This window comes from Thalassophryne amazonica, chromosome 9 (assembly GCF_902500255.1).
Source record: "Thalassophryne amazonica chromosome 9, fThaAma1.1, whole genome shotgun sequence".
In the NCBI taxonomy this organism is placed as follows: Eukaryota; Metazoa; Chordata; class Actinopteri; order Batrachoidiformes; family Batrachoididae; genus Thalassophryne; species Thalassophryne amazonica.
This window is the reverse complement of record NC_047111.1, coordinates 78,450,080-78,468,155: the sequence shown is the minus strand read 5'-3', so window position 1 is coordinate 78,468,155 and position 18,076 is coordinate 78,450,080. Positions and strand designations below refer to the sequence as shown.

Below are 18,076 nucleotides of genomic sequence, written 5' to 3'. Positions count from 1 at the left end.
TCTGGGTCAGATAAAGGTAAACGAGCTGCAAGACTTTAATAATGTAATATTGCACTCTCAAATGTCTTTGGGCAAAAGCCTTCTATTGTCTGAACTGCAAATGGATGAGACTTCTGATCATAACACTACCAGCCACCTACTGGAACAACTGACATGGAGCCTTCATTCAATGGACAAAATCATGTTTGTGCATCATTTTGCTGACCAAATGACCTCCAGCTGCAGTTCACTGCAGCCTTGCACATTTATGGTGGTGGGCGCTATCTTCCACATTGAGCAAAGCAGTGCACAGTGCAGCACAAGTGTCATTACTAGTGTACAACCAATGCAGTTATCATTTTCACATCCAGTGGCCATGTTGTGTAAGTAAGAAGAAGTGAGAAGTTGGATGTCTAGAAACATCCTACTTTTAAACTCTAATAAGACTGAAATGATGGTTCTTGGTCCAGTGAGACATCGGCATCAATTTGACCAGTTAACGCTTAGCCTAGGCTCATGTGTCATACATCACACTGACAAAGTGAGGAACCTTGGGATAATTTTTGATCCTATGTTGTCCGTTGACCTCCACATTAGAAATATTATGAGGACTGCTTTCTACCACCTGCGAAATATAGTGAAGATTCTTCCCATCCACAACAAACACAACACAGCACCATGAGACAGACTGAGCAACCTATTCATCCACATCATCTACACCCAGAGACAAAAGGGATAGAATGACAAAGGAAAATGATCTGTTTATTTCTGCCCAGGAGCTCTGCCTAGAAACATTTAATTATAATTCTGCTAACCACCCCTTTGAATCTGATAATGATCCAGATTCCTTTTTTAGTGAGAATATCGTGCGACAGTGCAAATATTTCACAGAACAATTCAAAGATTATAAAATCAATGATGAAGATTTTTCAATTATACATTTTAAAAGTAGAAGTCTTTCTCATAATATGTCCAGTATTAATGATTGTTTGAAAACATCCAAAAAACGTTTTTCAGTTATTGCAATTTCAGAAACATGGTTAACTGAGGATAATAAAGATCTAGTATATCTTGATGGTTACAAACTGTTCCTGGTTAATAGGCAGATGAGAAGGGGCGGAGGCGTCGCATTGTATGTACGATCAGATTACAACTGTAAATTAGTTAACATGTCATTTACAGTGGACAACATCATGGAATGCGTTACCATAGAAATTACATTTATAAACTCCAAAAACATGGTTGTCAGTTGAATTTACAGAGCTCCTGTGGCAAATATTGACACCTCTGAAGACATTGTCTTGGGAATGTATAACAAAATTATCAGAAATAAACACTTATTTGTCTGTGGAGATTTCAATATAGAATTTTTAAATCCTCACAATCATCCACAAATCACCTCATTTATAAACACCTTGTACTGTTTGGGACTGTTTCCAACCATCATTCATCTTAGCAGAATAACTATGGACTCAACAACTCTTATCGACAATATTTTAACCAACTCTGTATCCGGTAATCTTAGTGCGGGACTACTGGTCAGTGATATTACTGATTTGCCTGTTTTCTCAGTTTTTGCATTAGAGGGCTGTTATAAGTATCGAAGTAATACTAAAATCATGAATAGAAAAGTAACACCTGAATCAATTGAAAATTTAAGGTAGGATTTATCAAGTCAGAACTGGTCAGATATTTTTTGTTGTTGATGTTGACAGGTCGTATGATGCTTTTACTTCCATTATTTCCAGGTTATATGACAAACACTGTCCTCTTGTTGACAAAGTGTACAAAAGTCAATACAGAAATAAACCATGGATAACGAAGGGACTTCAGAGGGCATGTAAAAAGAAATATTTACTGTATAAACAATTCATAAATCTACGAACTAAGGAAGCTGAAAGTAAATATAAAACATATAAGAATAAGTTAACCAACATCATGAGACTCAGTAAGAAAAGATATTACAGTGAGTTACTTGTCAAAAGTAGAAATAACATCAAAAATACATGGAACATTTTAAATGAAATAATAAATAAGAATAGAACTACTAGACATTATCCTTAATTTTTTCATATTAATAACAACATCACAATTGATAACAACAAGTCCATTGCTGACCACTTTAACGAATAATTCGTTAATGTGGGTAAAAATCTTCCAAGTAAAATTGATTCATCGACTAATAACTTCTGGGTAAATAATTCAACATTTAACAAGTCTGTTTCAATGTTTATTGGTGGTACCGATGAAAGGGAAATACTTGATCTGGTTCATGGTTCAAAAAGTAAGAAATTGACTGATTTCAATAATTTGGATATGGCTTTATTAAAAAAAATTGATTGTATAGTAAAACCGTTCAGTTACATTTGCAATATGTCTCAGTACTGGTAAATTTCCCTCTCAAATGAAAATAGCCAAAGTAATACCTCTGTTTAAAACTGGTTACAAACACACCTTTTCTAATTACAGACCTATATCACTCCTGCCACAATTTTCCAAAATTTTGGAAAAAATATTTGCTAAAAGATCGAATGATTATTTATTGAAGCAGGACATAAGTGAAGAACAATACGGATTCAGAAAGTTTCGAACTACATCACAGGCTTTGATGGACTTTGTGGAAAATATAGCAACTGCAACTGACAATAAACAATACACAGTAGGTGTTTTTTTTTATTATTTGCAGAAAGCATTTGACACGATTAACCATGGAATATTATTAAATAAACTGCAGAAATACGGTATCAGAGGTCTGGCATATGAATGGATAACTAGTTATTTACATGGCAGATTTCAGTATGTTCAATTTAATAATACAAACTCTGAGCTCAGGGAAGTCACATGTGGGTTGCCGCAGGGTTCAGTGTTGGGTCCTTTGTTGTTTATATTGTATATAAATGATATAAGTTGGGTGTTGAGATCACTGAGATGTGTTCTTTTTGCGGATGATACCACTGTGTTTTGCAGTGGTGATAATCTTGAACAGCTTCTGGACATGGTGGAGAAAGAACTGGAAAAGTTTAAGGCTTGGTTTGACGCTAATAAGTTGTCACTCCACCTTGGGAAAATCAAATGTATTATATTTGGAAATAAACAGGCACCCAAATGTAAAAATTTAACCATAAACAACAAGGAAATTGTTGTTAGTTAGTAGTTAGTTAGTAAAAGAGAACAAATTTTTAGGTGTTGTAATTGATAATAAACTTAGCTGGAAATCACATATAAATTATGTCAAATTGAAATTGTCAAAAACTATTGCCATTCTGTATAAAGCCAAAGATGCACTGCCGCAAGAAGGGTTACTTACTTTATATCATTCTCTGATGGTACCATACGAGGGCTGTCAATAAAGTAACGGTCCTTTTTATTTTTTTCAAAAACTATATGGATTTCATTCATGTGTTTTTACGTCAGACATGCTTGAACCCTCGTGCGCATGCGTGAGTTTTTCCACGCCTGTCGGTGACGTCATTCGCCTGTGAGCACTCCTTGTGGGAGGAGTCGTCCAGCCCCTCGTCGGAATTCCTTTGTCTGAGAAGTTGCTGAGAGACTGGCGCGTTGTTTGATCAAAATTTTTTCTAAACCTGTGAGACACATCGAAGTGGACACGGTTCGAAAAATTAAGATGGTTTTCAGTGAAAATTTTAACGGCTGATGAGAGATTTTGAGGTGATTCTGTCGCTTTAAGGACTTTTCACGGTGCGAGACGTCGTGCAGCGCTCTCAGGCGGCGTCATCAGCCTGTTCAAGCTGAAAACCTCCACATTTCAGGCTCTATTGATCCAGGACGTCGTGAGAGAACAGAGAAGTTTCAGAAGAAGTCGGTTTCAGCATTTTATCCGGATATTCCACTGTTAAAGGATATTTTTTTAATGAAAGACGTGCGGACGGATCCGCGCATCGGGACGCAGCCGACGCGGTGCGGCGGCACAGGAAAAACACCTCCGTGTTGATAACCATTTGTAAAATCCAGGCGGCTTTTGATGGCTTTCAGTGGAGTGAGTATATGAGAAATTGTTTAACAGGCAGGACATGTTCCAGCTTGTCCTTAAGGCTTTCAACAGAGGTGTTTTTCCTGTGGCGGAGCGTCGCGGCGGCTGCATCCCGACGCGCGGACCCTTCCGCGCGTCTTTCATTAAAAAAATCTCCTTTAACAGTGGAATATCCGGATAAAATGCTGAAACCGACTTCTTCTGAAACTTCTCTGTTCTCTCACGACGTCCTGGATCAATAGAGCCTGAAATGTGGAGGTTTTCAGCTTGAACAGGCTGATGACGGCGGCTGAGAGCGCTGCGCGACGTCTCGCACCGTGAAAAGTCCTTAAAGCGACAAAATCACCTCAAAATCTCTCATCAGCCGTTAAAATTTTCACTGAAAACCAGCTTAATTTTTCGAACCGTGTCCACTTCGATGTGTCTCACAGGTTTAGAAAAAATTTTGATCAAACAACGCGCCAGTCTCTCAGCAACTTCTCAGACAAAGGAATTCCGACGAGGGGCTGGACGACTCCTCCCACAAGGAGTGCTCACAGGCGAATGACGTCACCGACAGGCGTGGAAAAACTCACGCATGCGCACGAGGGTTCAAGCATGTCTGATGTAAAAACATATGAATGAAATTCATATAGTTTTTGAAAAAAATAAAAAGGACCGTGACTTTATTTACAGCCCTCGTATATGACATATTGTGTTGAGTCGTGGGGAAACATTTACAAATCAAACATCAATCCAATATTTCTTTTGCAAATACTGGTTTTTCACATGAAACAAAGTTTGAATTGTGATATAATCAACCAAATCTCTGAATTTTACTGCGGCAGCTGAAGAAGGCCAAGCTGCCTGTCCAGCTGATGGTGCAGTTCTACACGGCCATCATCGAGTCCATCCTCTGCTCCTCCATCACGGTGTGGTACGCCGGGGCCACAGCCAGGGACAGACACAGACTGCAGAGCATTGTGGCCTCTGCTGAGAAGGTGATCGGCTGTAGCCTTCCATCTCTCCACGACCTGCACGTCTCCAGGACTCTGGGCTGAGCAGGTCGGATCACAGCTGACCCTTCTCACCCTGCACACAGTCTATTCAAACCACTCCCCTCGGGCAGGAGGCTACGGTCCATCCGGACCAGAACCTCCCGCCATAAGAACAGTTTCTTCCCCTCTGCCGTTAGACTCATGAACACCTCATAACTCAGTCACCTTAAGCTTAACTCTGTCACTTTATCATTTTATCACGGGTCACTTTAGACAATGTACTTTGGTTTTTAATTGCACTCCTCCCACTGCACTGTTTTTTCTGTTTCTCTGTTTTTCTGTTGCACACAGCCTTTCATATTTCATATTTCTTTTTTTTTTATCTTATATTTTATCTTATTTTGACACATATGTTATATTTTATCCTAGCATTTTATCTCTTCTTAATGTTGCACCATTGTATCAAAGCAAATTCCTAGTCTGTGAATCCTGTTCACTGGCAATGGCAATAAACTTCTTCTGATTCTGAAAAACGAGCCATACAAGTTATCTGCAATAAACATTATCGTGATCCAACTCATTCTCTATTTGTGTCTTTAAATTGATTAAAATTCAGAGATTTGGTTGATTATATCACAATTCAAACTTTGTTTCATGCGAAAAACCAAGCCTTACCAAGACGTGTCCAGAATCTGTTCAGACTGAGGGAACCCAGTTATAGTTTAAGAGGTTGTGCACTTTTTATGAAACCATCAGTAAGAACAAATGTAAAGGGTTTTTGTGTGTCTGTGGTTGGGGTGAAGAAATGGAACGAATGTTCAACAGAGATTAGAATGTGTGGTACCTTAGTACAATTCAAGAAACTACTCAAAAAGAACAATCATGTCTAGGTATCATAAAGATAACAATATGATTTGATTTATAGGGACTGTTTAAATTAGAAATGGGTACGTATGTGTATATTTGAATGTATGTAGGTGTAAGTATATTTATGTAGGTGCATGTATGTGTGTATATATATATATATATATATATATATATATATATATATATATATATATATATATGTATATATAGTTTTTCCTCACCAAAGTTGCCTAGTGCTTGCTCTGGGGGTCAGTAAGGTTAATCCTTATTTGAGTAAAGTGACTTGGGCCAAATTTGTTGTGATTTGGCGCTTTATATATATACATAATATAATTATACATGAATTGAAGTGTAATTGAATATTGCAGTGTATGTCTGTGTGTTGATATGTAGTGTGTTGTGAATTTGTGTTTATGTTATTATGACTGTTATAATTGTTGGACTTGTACTAGCAGGGGTGGGCGTTGATAAGCTTTGCTTCTGCAGGCTTTGTTTATATAATATTCATGTTATTTGTATGTTTTTGTTCTTTCGGATTTGTGTGTGTGTGTGTGTGTGTGTGTGTGTGTGTGTGTGTGTGTGTGTGTGTGTGTGTGTGTGTGTGTGTGCCGAATAAATAAATAAATAAATAAATAAATAAATAAATTCATTCATTCACTCATTCATTCATCTTGTCTATGGCTGATGCTGAGACCCTGATCCATGCCTTTATCTCTTCAAGATTGGACTACTGCAATGTTCTATTTTCTGGTTTACCGCAGTCTAGCATTTGTGCTCTCCAACTGGTTCAAAATGCTGCAGCCAGACTTTTGACACAAAGCAGAAAGTTCAACCACATTACACCCATTTTGGCATCCCTTCACTGGCTTTCTGTCCCATTGAGATCAGATTTTAAGGTTCTGCTACTAGTCTATAAAATTGTTCACGGACTGGCACCTCCCTACCTAGCTGACCTAATTAAACCTTACGTACCGGCCCAGGCTTTGCGTTCTCAGGGTGCAGGACTACTTTGTGTCCCCAGGGTGAATAAGAGGTCTGCAGATCATAGAGCTTTCTCTTATCATGCCCCTGTTCTGTGGAATGATCTCCCTGCATCAATAAAACAGTCAGATTCTGTGGAGACTTTCAAGTCCAGACTTAAGACGCACTTATTTCCCTTTCGTATGGCTAGCATACTGGCATAGTATAGTTCTACACTTTTTACTCTTTTAATTAATTTTAGTAGGAAACAGAGCATGCTGCAGCCTCAACTTTACCTAAATTCTGGGTTTTTTTTAGTGAAGCTTAGGGCTAGTGGCCGGCGATCACCTTTGTATTTCCAGTTTTTCTTGATTAATCCTGGCAAATTATACTGTATTTCTTGTCTTTCTGATGCCTGATTCTGTTTTTTCTCTCTGTTTAAGATGCAGCTCCATCCAGAGATGGGTGTGTTATTTGTGCTGGTGACCCTCCTGTCCTGTGCACCAACAGCATTTCCTGTGTATTCCTTTTGTGAATTGTTTTGTAATTTATGTTTGTAGCATGGCCCAAGCAGATGGTCACCTCTTTGAGTCTGGTCTGCTTGAGGTTTCTTCCTCAGAGGGAGTTTTTCCTTACCACTGCTGCCCTGGGGGTTAGTAAGGTTAGACCTTACTTGTGTGAAGTGCCTTGAGGCAACTCTGTTGTGATTTGGTGCTATGTAAATGAAATTAAATTGAAATTGAAGTAAATAGCTTGCATAATGGTGCTCATTTGTGCATCCGTGGATGTGTTGGTGTTAAGATGAGGTCTGGTCAGGTGTCGTGCCCATGCATTGGTCTCATATGGCATCAGCAAGCTACTGCACTATAAACTAGCAATATGGTTTAAAGTTGAAAACAGAATTTTTCTGCAGTTTATTTGACACATTATTCATATACGTTGATGATGTGTGCACTCTGCTTATACACCACAGCACGTTACATCACACTACCAGGAAACTGTATTGAAGCAATAATTAAAAGTAAGAATTAATGGAAAACACAAAACCTTAATAACTCTGGTTTGTATTATACTTTTATGGTGGTTTCTTCCTTCCTGGGTTCATAGGTGGGAAGCACCAAGACTGGTCAGGCCACAGTGTCCAGGTCCAGTGAGGATTGAGGGGGTGTGCTTTCTGCACCTTGTGGAATATGGAAGAGATCACTTGACCGGAGAAGGAGGAGACATTGTGAAACAAAGCCCTCAAATAGTGATGATTTGAGGAAGAAACCTCAAGCGGACAAGACTCAAAGGGGTGACCCTCTGCTTGGGCCATGCTACCGACACAGTTGACAATTCAAATATGAACCTGGGCATGCCATGGACACTAATACACCCCCATACCATCACAGATGCTGGCTTTTGAACTTAGCGCTGGTAACAATCTGGATGGTCTTATTCCTCTTTTGTCTGGAGGACACGACGTCCATGATTTCCAAAAACAATTTGAAATGTGGACTCATCAGACCACAGCACACTTTTCCACTTTGCGTCTGTCCATTTCAAATGAGCTCGGGCCCAGAGAAGGCGACGGCGTTTCTGGATGTTGTTGATGTATGGCTTTTGCTTTGCCTGGTAGAGTTTTAACTTGCACTTGTAGATGTAGTGACGAACTGTGTTAACTGACAATGGTTTTCTGAAGTGTTCCTGAGAAAAAAAAATGTATTTAGCTACTCCATTTTGGAATAAGGCTGTAACATGACAAAATGTGGAAAAAATGAAGCACTGTGAATGCTTTCCAGATGCACCGCAACAAGAGTGGGATTCAAACCCAGATCTTCATATTGGCAGACCAACTCTTTATCTACTTAGCTACTTGTTCTAATACATTTGTCAGAAAACAAAATAAAAATTTGAAAACAGTTTTAGGTATACAAAGTATATTGTCTTTTCTATTTAGCTTTTTAATAGTTAGCTTTACAAACAGGGCAAGGGTTTACCTTAAACTATACTGGTGCCAGAACTGACACAAGTAAATGTTTGTGACTGCAGTCAAATGTTGAACAGATAAACTGTTAAATAGTAGGCATCACGAGTTTGGACTCATAGAAGAAGTAAGCCCTATGCAGGCCTCTATGGCCATAGGGCCGGTGCTTATCTCAATATATACTGTATCATGATGTGGATGAGAGACTGAGGTCCGGACAGGTCACACCATTGCAGATTACGTTCCTAAGTAACCAATTTATAGCTGAGTGGACTGAGACAATGAAGGTTGTCGACACACACAGGTAGTGGTGATGCCAGAAATTGAACCCCAGTCTAAAGGTTGGTTGTCAAACTCCTATACCACAGAGCCACCTACTCTGGATCTGCAGACAACTGTTACAGTATGTACAAAACCACACAAATGTCTGTGTATTAAATTTGCAACCCTCAGGAATATTCAGCAACAGACTACGAGAGCAGACTTCAACACTGACTAACTTTACAACGTAATGACTCCAAATGTATTTGTATCTGGCAGCAAAGATTCACAGTCATCCAGGGAGGAGATTTCTTGTTTACTTTACCAGGGCTGGAGGTTCTTGTTGTTCTTCAGGACATTTTGACACTCACATGAAAGATTTATTCAAAACTGAACAGGTTACTTGAAAAAGTGGCAAAACACTTTAAAGATGAACATGAAGTCCAGAAGTATTCATGCCGTGGAAATACTTGGTGACCGAAAATCCAGTTCTCTGGCTCCACCCAGCATTCTACCAAAAGTCAATGATGTAGCAAGGTGTGTGTGAAACAGAAATGTGCTGGAATCACCACCTGTTCTGAGTGTGCAGCCCCATCTGAGGTGGTCAGTTTCTTCTCAGACACTTGTTTACTCTTCATGGTTAGTGTTTCTAGGAAATCTGAGCACAGTGACAAGGAGTCTTACCTTAGCCAAGGGACAAAGGTTTCCTGGTGTGCCGTGTTAAAGCTTGTGAGCGTGGGTTGTTGTCGTCTGTGTGTATGACCACATATGTGACATTGCTTTACTCCAGGAAGTCAGAGGAGCGGGAGTTCTCCTCCTCCTCCTCCTGTCCTGCATGCTCTCTGGAGGATAACCACACCCCTCAGCCTAGGTCAATGTGCTCATAGGTTAAACATTCCTGTCAAGTCACTACTGATTGTGGCACACAAACTGGTTTTGCAAGGGTTTCCATTGAACTTGACATGCGAATGTAAAAAGAACAACCGAGTGTGATGGCATGTGACTGCTCTGTGGAAACAGAGTGAAAGCAAAAGCTGTCTGGGAACTTCCACGATGCTTCTGTAGAAAAGCACAAATTCACCAGAAAGGACATTTCTGCAGTTCGCAGCACCTTCTTGTATTTTTGAGAATTGCACTGATTTGTTGGAAGAATAAATCTTGCATCAAAAGACATTCCTTTGTTCAACACCATTTTTTTTATTACATTATACTGCGTATGTCAATATAACGTGTCAGTTTTATTCTTTATTCTAATTTGTATTCTGTTCTCATTTATTTTATTGCCTGCTGCAATTTTGCTGATATTTTTAACTTATTTATTTACTTATGACTGGGCATTACTTGGTTCCCATTTTTCTTTTTTGTTCAGCACTTTGGTCGACCGCTGTCATTTTAAATGTGCTTTAGAAATAGTTTGAGTTGAGTTGAGTCAGGGGATGAGCCATAAACTCAGTTGGGGCAGGCAAGCCTCTATCCACTAGATGTTGCCATTGCATTATTTTATCTGCTACACAACTTCTGAAGGAAATGTTTCATAGGGTCTGATTTACTAAGTCCCCTTTACACAGGACGTGGCAGGTGTGAGTCTGTCGTGCGGCTTAAAACATGCCAGATCTGCAGAGGTGATGCAAAAACACTTTTCTGTGTCACCTCTTCAGTGGCCCTTGTGCATGTTGGTGTCTCACGTGGAGTTTGTGCGTTACAGATTACATCACATTTCCATGGAGATCTGCTGCTTTTTGATATATATGCTGGATTTTGAGTAGTTTGATGTCAAATTTCGTCGCTGTTAGTGCGAACTGAGAGAGAGAGAGAAAAAAATGAGCTAAATATTAAATGGTTAATTTTTCACACTTGTCAGTTTGGATTTATCTTGTGTGTGCGCGTGCTTTTTGCCATCATTTACAGGTAACATCAGCTAAATCTGCAGAAAAATACCATCCACTGGACTTTTTAATGGCTTGAAAACAACTGACCCATGAAAAATAAAACAGATGTTTGTGAAAACCATTGCAAGGACTGAAAAAGTCACGTGACAGTTGTCTTGTTCTCACTTTTGTCTCCAACTGAGTCAAACTCTGGACTGTACAATTCATGGAAAAAAGAACAAAACTGTGGTGAGTAAGGTCCAAACATCCTGTTTTCCCAGGACATGTCGTGGTTTCTCCTAGAAACCTATCTGAATGTGTCTTTGGTTATAGATAGTATTTTGTAATATAGCAATTTTCTATTCATACAGAGGAAGCATACGTTAAATGTTTTGAAATTATAAGGCATCTTTGCGTAAACTTTGAGTATTTCATTGCTGGGTTTAGTGTCTGGTTTTTCATTTGTCGAAATATGGTCACACTAGTGGTGAATTCAAAATGAACTTAATGTACCTACTTACATATTAAAAAGTTCCACACGAGGTGTTTCAGACAGGTGATGTCAGGCACATGTTAGTGGGGAAAAAACCCAGCACATGCACACATAATCCAAGCTGAATGCGCATGTATAGAAATGTGGAAAAAGATTAATATTTAGCTTGTTTTGTCTTCAGTTTATTCAATTCAATTTAGTGAATTTATATAGCACCAAATCAAAACAAAGCTGCCTCAAGGTGCTTCACACAAGTAAGGTCTAACCTTACTAACCCCTAGAACAAACACACAGGCAACAGTGCTAAGGAAAAACTCACTCTGATGATTTGAGGAAGAAACCTCAAGCAGACCAGACTCAAATAGGGGTGACCCTCTGTTTGGGCCATGCAGACACACTTGACAATACAAATATACAGGAAATTTTGGGAGTCCATGCTGGTGTCCAGGACAGGAGGCTGGCTGGGGAGGGAGAGAGTTGGGTCCACAGATCCCGTCCTGTCTTCCATGATGACAGGTTTTTAGTTAGTGCTACGGGTGTCATCATAACAGTAATCAGGGCACAGATTACGTGTCTGACTTGTCTGATGTGACACACACTTTTGGTGACAGCCAAGGTCCATGTACACTTGTGCTTAGTTGATACTGGAACTTTCAGAAGCTGGGAATGAACCATCAGCCGCAGGAAAAGTAAGAGAAAGTAAAAGACAAATTTCTCCGCCTGCTCGCCGCTCAACGTCTTTAACACTCACAAAACCTTCTGATGAACTCTGCTAACAAGGAACTCATTTTATGCTTTATAACAGCACTTTATAAAATGAACTTTATTCATAAAGATCACAGCACACAGCCCTGATCATTGTGCGCCCATTGGCTGTGATATTGAAATGATATTGTTCTTTTATTTCTGACTTCATGTCCAAACTCACGTCACTCCAGTCATGTGTCAGTGGATGATCTGCTGTTGCCCTGGCGTCAGTGCGTGCCCGTCAGGTGGTCATGGTGTGCTCTGTGCAGTATTCGTGCATCTTCCAGACTTGTCCACTCTTCTGAGAAAATCAGGTGCAGCTTCATGCTTCATGCTGACCATTGTGATCATGGTGGTTTGTGAGAGTCTACAGAGTGGACTGTATAAGGTTCTTGATGTAAGGTCTTTGGCGTCATGCGGCATTCGACGTGACTTCATGACCACACAAGGACTGCTGGATAGATCCCATCCCTGTGTAAAGGGGGAAAATCCCAGATCATGGGCACTGAACTGAGTGGGTAATCCAAACCTTTGCACTTTGGAGTAGAAACAGATTCATGGGAGATTTCAGAAGGAAAATCATGCAATTGATAATGGGTGCAAAAGTGACAGAGATAGCAGTATGTAAATGAGGATTTTGCAAATGTTAATGGCGGTAGCTGCAAAATGAACTTAAATCAGCCACTTGCAGGTTTGCACCTTGTGGTTTGTTACACCCAAACTTTGATACATATCTAAGCATGCTCACGGGCTGGCAATAAATAAAAAATAAACATCCTCTTTCAGACATTTAATTATTGTTTAATTGGCACAATACTGCATAATTATTCATCACTTTGCTTAAATATCGTGGATTGTTTTATTTTATTTTATTTTATGAGCATATACGTCCTGTTCGTACAGTGGTGATGTCCCACACAAACTTTGATATGTCCGTCTGTGTGTAGTTTACCTGTCATGCATGGCCATGTGGTGCATTTCTGTAGGCATGATCCAGCACCCAGTTGCCTCAGTATTGAAGACACCAGCAACTATAAAAGGCCAAGGGGGTGACCACATTTCACCTGGCTGTGGTAGATAGATGGCTACTTTTAGGTGACGGAGATGGACCTATTTTCAGGCTGAAAGGAATTTTTTTAAGACGATTAATAAATCCATGACTGATGAAGATCGAAGAAGATAAGTTGTAAATAATAAGTTGGGTAGGGATGACTAGTCATAATAGTTGACTATGTCTAGGTAGTTTGAAACCAGTTGACTAATTTTCTTCTTGTCGCCTAGACAGATAATTCAAATAGAATGATTTTCCGACAAGTTAAAGGTAAATCATTAACAAAAATGGTTTAAGTAAATTATTAACAAAAATGATTTAAGTAAATCATTAACAAAAATGGTTTAAGTATTTTTGTGGCTTCAGTTTTCAATGTAGAGAGACCATTTTTAATGTAGACATTTCCACAGTGACTGATTTACAGTTCACCCTGACTTGAACGATGATTACTTTAATTTCCAAAAATCATTAAATCTTCAACACTCCATGAATGTATTGCACAGAATAAAGACAAATTTCAGTTTTCAGGAAAGTGCTCACAGCCTGAAGCACAGTCACAAGGAATCAAAAGTCACTTTCCAGAAATGAGTTCTCTTGTGGTTTTATTTAAGCAAATGTGTATTGCTACTTAGATTTGGCCTTATTAATTTAGTCGACTGTAGTTGACAACTAAGGGTATTCAACTTTTTGACTGATGATTCTCATTAGTCGCCCCAACCCAAATAATAATGTGGTTAGTTAATGTGGTAGATGCAGTGACACACAACACCAACGCATGCTGCTTGACCTGATCTTAATATTGTCTGAACCAATAGCTCCTTTGGATTTTTTTTGTTTTGTTTTGAGTATTTGAAGATTAATTTCCAAAGTAATTGTTTCATTTATCATTTCAAGTGTTTTGAAACAATAAATATTTCACAAAGCAATTTTAGGGTTTCAGCCATTTAGAATCAATGAATCATTTTCTGAAGCAAAAGTTTTATTTAATATTTCAAACATGAAGCAATTGATCCCTTTAATTTATGAAACATTCAATAACTTTCAGCTGCTTAGAGAAATGATCATTTCCCAATTGAAACCCTCAAAAACAACAGCTGCTCCGGTGTCCCGGACTGAAGGACCGATAAGAGAATCGGTAAGCAAAAAGGATTTTGATGTCATCATGTTTGTTGTGGTAGAAATGTGCTTTCTGACTTCTGTCCGTGGTGCATTTGATGTACATCAGAAAAGAACTGAGGCAACCAGGCAGTGACTGATCCATCGTGATTCAACCCGTCAACTGAATCGATGCACTCACATCGCACACGTTTGTATCTAGATACCAATTCCTATCGATTAATCTCCACATGCCTAGACCACATGCTTTCATTAAACAGCACAGCTCCAACAGCACATATGTGTCTTTAAACCGGGACACTCTTTCCCCTAAATGCCATGGAAATGTGATGTCATATGTCCATCAGAGCCAAAATGCAAGAGGATGGAGGAGGATGTATCTGCACCAAATTGTGCAGCTCCACCTCAGATCTGCTGTGGACACCCCGAGTGGGGGGAAAAAAAAACAAGCGAACAGCCAAAAGGGCTTACAATGTTATTGCCGAATAAATCAAATCAAATTAAAGGATGCAGACTGCCGCTGGACATTGCTGTCACAGAGCAGAAGCTGTTCTGGCTTGTGAATGATCACTGTGCGCGGATTTTGAAGCCAAGGATAAAAGGATCATATAAGATGTGGATTATATACTGGACATGGAAGATAGGACACTAGATCCAGCAGGGACATCATTCTGCAAGTTGGTGAGTGCACTGTATGCACTTTATTGTTATTATTATTTTTGTTTAATTTGTTATTATTTTATAATTTATTTTATTTTGCCATTATTGGGAACAGTGGTGGAACTTCTGCAGTCTATTCACATGGATAACAGCAGGATAATAATTTGGGTTCAGCTGCAAGTGGCCACTTCAATGATATACCAAGTGCGACACTGTCACTTGTTCACGTGTTTGGCCACTAATTCGCATCTCCAACAGTTGCAGCCAGTGAGATAGGACTATTCATGCTTCAAGTGTTTCCTGAAGCATTAGTTTTATTTGCTTAATTTGAAGCTTTTTGAGCGTGAATTATTTTCTGATGTCGTTGTGTTATTTTGTGCTTTAAAATGTCATAATGGTGAATATTTTGGGAAGCAGTTATTAAGATGTCATTTGATTTTTTCTAAACAGCGAATTTCTAAAACATTATTATTTCATTTATTGTTTTGAAATATATGTTTTCTCAGTTGTTATATCCGCCACAGACGTAATAAAATATTTAATATTATTATTATTTTTTTATTTGTCTGTCTGTCGGTTAGCAGGATTACCTCAAAACTACTGCATGGATTTTGACAAAATTTTCACCACAGATAGATATTAGGCCATGGAAGATGCCACTGTCTTTTGGAGGTGATCCGGTGTTGCTGACCGAACGGTCCCCCCTAAAAATTGGTCTGCCCTGCCTCCACTGCACATGTCTGAGTCCGACTCTCTTCACCCAAAGCGATCAAAGGGAATAATGTGATTATTAACCATCAGATGACAAAGTAAAACCTCTTAAATCATTCTAAAATCAGTTTTAAGCAGAAACGAGGCGATAATCGGTGAGTCATTACTGATGCTCCGAAATGACCTAGGTGCTCTGATCGCTCCCCCGTCTTTTATTATGAAATAATGCTGAATTTATGTGGAAATGATTGTTGTACAAAAGCTTCAGATATCTGTCACTGAGATAGATGATGACTGGAGTGCAGTTTGAAGCAGAAATGAGGCGATAATCGGTGAATCGCTGCTGATGCTCAGAAATGACGCTGCTGTGGTCCGAAATGATGCATGTGCAGTGAAAGACAGGGTGGACCGATTTTTAGAGGGGACTGTTCAGTTGGCGACACTGGATCTGGATTAGCTGATTTCAAAGACAGTGAATAATTTGCTGAAGCAATTATTCCATTGCTTGTCCATTGGCAAGGGCATTATAAAACAGTGACTTGTTTTGTGATTTCTAATTTCTGCCATCCTTTACTCTGGAATATTTTGGGAGGGGTTTGAACCCGGTTTCCCACCCTGTAACTACGTCTTTGCTGTATTAGAACGCTTGAGCTGTATGAATGATTGTGACAGAGATTTTTGTTTTTTATTAACTTTAGCAGTTTAGGAAAACAAAGTTCAGGTGAAAGTTAACAGAGTTTGATTTTTTCTCTTATGGATTTTATTTGGCCATGAAATGTTTTTCACTGCTAGCAGTCGCTAAGTTTAAAAGGGACCTTTTCCCGTCTGCTGTTCTGTCAAGCTGGTAACAGGCCTATCAGAGATTTGTGGGGAAACAAAGGTCAGACTCGTCATGTTTGCACTTGTCCCAGTGTCTGGAAGCTCGACAAATGTTCACACTGCTGTGCACACTGAGACTCTATATTTTGTACCATAAATTAAAAGTCACCTAATAACACTCATTAGAGTGCTTTCTTCTACCAATGATCCCATTTGAATCTCTTATGGTAACTTATGATATTACAGCAGATAAAACAAAAATATCATGAGGCAAAATACTGAACAATTTGGGAAACTGCAGTAGTTAAAGCAGGGCACTTCCAGAACTGTGTGTGGAATGGCTGTCTGTTATTTGCTTGTATTTCAGGTAAATTTGAGCTAAACACTGTTTAAATCAATTAAATTGGATTGAATAGTTTCTTGGCTTTACCAAAACCAAGAATCAAGGCTCATGTAACAGTTACGTGCACATTTGGAGGATGACCCAGGTCTACTTTAATAACACCTGCAACCTGCATATATTCCCACTGAACATTCCAAACTGACAGCTTTAGATTTAATTTTGCTGAAACACACACACACACACACACACACACACACACACACACACACACACACACACACACACACACACACACACACACACACACACACACACACACACACACACACACACACAGCCAAATGAAAAACCCTAAACTTCATCAGATAATAACAAGCCTTAACATTAATAATATGCACAGTAACTATCACTTAACAACTTTCCAGTGTTAAGGTATTTCAATGTAGTGTTATTTCTCTCTCTCTCGCTTTCTCTCTCTCTCTCTCACACACACACACACACACACACACACAAACACTGCAAAAACAGAGAAAGTAAAAAAGTTTTGTTTAAAGAAAATTTGACTTAATTTTTGTCTAAATAGAAAAATAATCTTGTCAAGCATTTTTTTTTTTACATAAGAAAAAATGTGTTGTTTTGGGAAAATGTATCTCACTTTTTCTTAAGTTTTCCCAGCTAATATCAAGCTGTATTTAACCAGTAACAAGGAAAAAACAAAGGATTTCAAGTCATCCAGCAAAGGAACAAGATTGTTTTCCTTATTTTAAGACAGAGGCTAATCTTAAAATAAGAATTATGTTTAGTTTTAAGGCATACGCGTATTTTGGTTATTCAGTGCCTAGACATTTTGCTAGTTTTGAGAAATCTAACCAAGTAAATTTTTCTTACCCCACTGGCAGATTTGTTTTAGCTTAATGCAAGACAATTTGGCTGGATTTTGGATTATTAGGGTTATTTTGAGAGGGACAGTTTTTGCAGTGCACAGAAATTACATAGTATTAGGCAGGCATCAAAGAATAACATGCGGTTGGGGTATTTTGTGGTTCAAAGCCAGATGATACATATTACTGTATAAGAGTCCAAAGGCGTCTAGGGGGCCTATTTACATTTGTGCTTAATTATTTATTTATCTCATCTTAGTTAAGACTAATCATACTGTTAAATCATTAACAAGCGCCGGTCACTATTTATCGTAAACCATTCAGCTTGATTCTGACGTGTAGCAAATAAAGTGTCAGTGTTATAGTACGTGAAGAAAAAGAAAATC

The 18,076-nt window shown here is 38.8% G+C and overlaps 1 protein-coding gene and 1 long non-coding RNA gene across 4 annotated transcripts in view; one reads left to right on the top strand and one right to left on the bottom strand.

Annotated features, from left to right (window-relative positions):
• Positions 1 to 9,911, bottom strand: part of LOC117517460 (lipase member H-like) — a 38,722-nt gene extending 28,811 nt beyond the window's left edge. Inside the window, exon 1 of one of the 3 annotated variants that reach the window (XR_004562734.1) lies at positions 9,686 to 9,911. The gene's annotated coding sequence lies outside the window, so the exon portion shown is untranslated. Of the gene's footprint in view, positions 1 to 9,326; positions 9,544 to 9,685 lie in introns of those variants that run through there. The other 2 variants (XM_034178482.1, XM_034178483.1) reach the window with 2 other exon arrangements.
• Positions 3,445 to 15,209, top strand: LOC117517462. Its single transcript, XR_004562735.1, has 3 exons — positions 3,445 to 3,457; positions 11,030 to 11,033; positions 15,111 to 15,209. It is a non-coding gene; the product is annotated as an uncharacterized LOC117517462 (long non-coding RNA).
• The last annotated feature ends 2,867 nt before the right edge of the window (positions 15,210 to 18,076 follow it).